This window comes from Berghia stephanieae, chromosome 1, assembly GCF_034508935.2.
Source record: "Berghia stephanieae isolate SIO BIC M18660-M18661 chromosome 1, UCSD_Bste_1.3, whole genome shotgun sequence".
In the NCBI taxonomy this organism is placed as follows: Eukaryota; Metazoa; Mollusca; class Gastropoda; order Nudibranchia; family Aeolidiidae; genus Berghia; species Berghia stephanieae.
Genome location: NC_088360.1, coordinates 11,708,891 through 11,709,662, shown reverse-complemented (window position 1 = coordinate 11,709,662; position 772 = coordinate 11,708,891).

Here is a 772-nt window from a genome sequence, read left to right as displayed (position 1 = left end):
AGTTGTAGTAGTAGTGATAGTGATGATGATGTGATGGTGGTTGTAGTAGTAGTGGTAGTGATGATGATGTGGTTGTGGTGGTTGTAGTAGTAGTAGTGGTAGCGATGCTATTGTGGTGGTGGCTGTATTAGTTGAGGTAGTGATGTGGTGGTGGTTGTAGTAGTAGTGGTGGTGGTGGTTGTGGTAGTAGTGGTAATGATGATGATATGGTGGTGGTGGTTGCAGTAGTAGTGGTAGTGATGACGATGTGGTTGTGGTGATTGTAGTAGTGGTAGTGATGATGGTGTGCTGGTGGTGGTGTAGTAGTAGTGGTAGTGATAATGATGTGGGGCTGGTGGTTGTAGTAGTAGTGTTAGTAATGATATTGTGGTGGTGGTTGTAGTAGTAGATGATGTGGTGGTGGTAAACACATTACAGGTTATTATAATACATGATTACACACATTCTCTAACTTCATTTTTTGACAGCTTCGTTGTGCCATAAATATACGCAACAGTTCTGAAACATTTTATTGTGGATTTTGATATTGTTTGTTGTTTTTCTTGTGTCGTTATGTTGACATAGATACCGAATGAATGGTAATTACTACATTCTCAGCCAACAACAAAATGGCGCTGAATGCTTTCATTGGTGGACACTTTTTAGGCTTCGTACGTATTCTCATTCGTTTAATTCTATGATATATATATATATATCATAGAATTAAACGAATGAGAATACGTACGAAGCCTAAAAAGTGTCCACCAATGAAAGCATTCAGCGCCATTTTGTT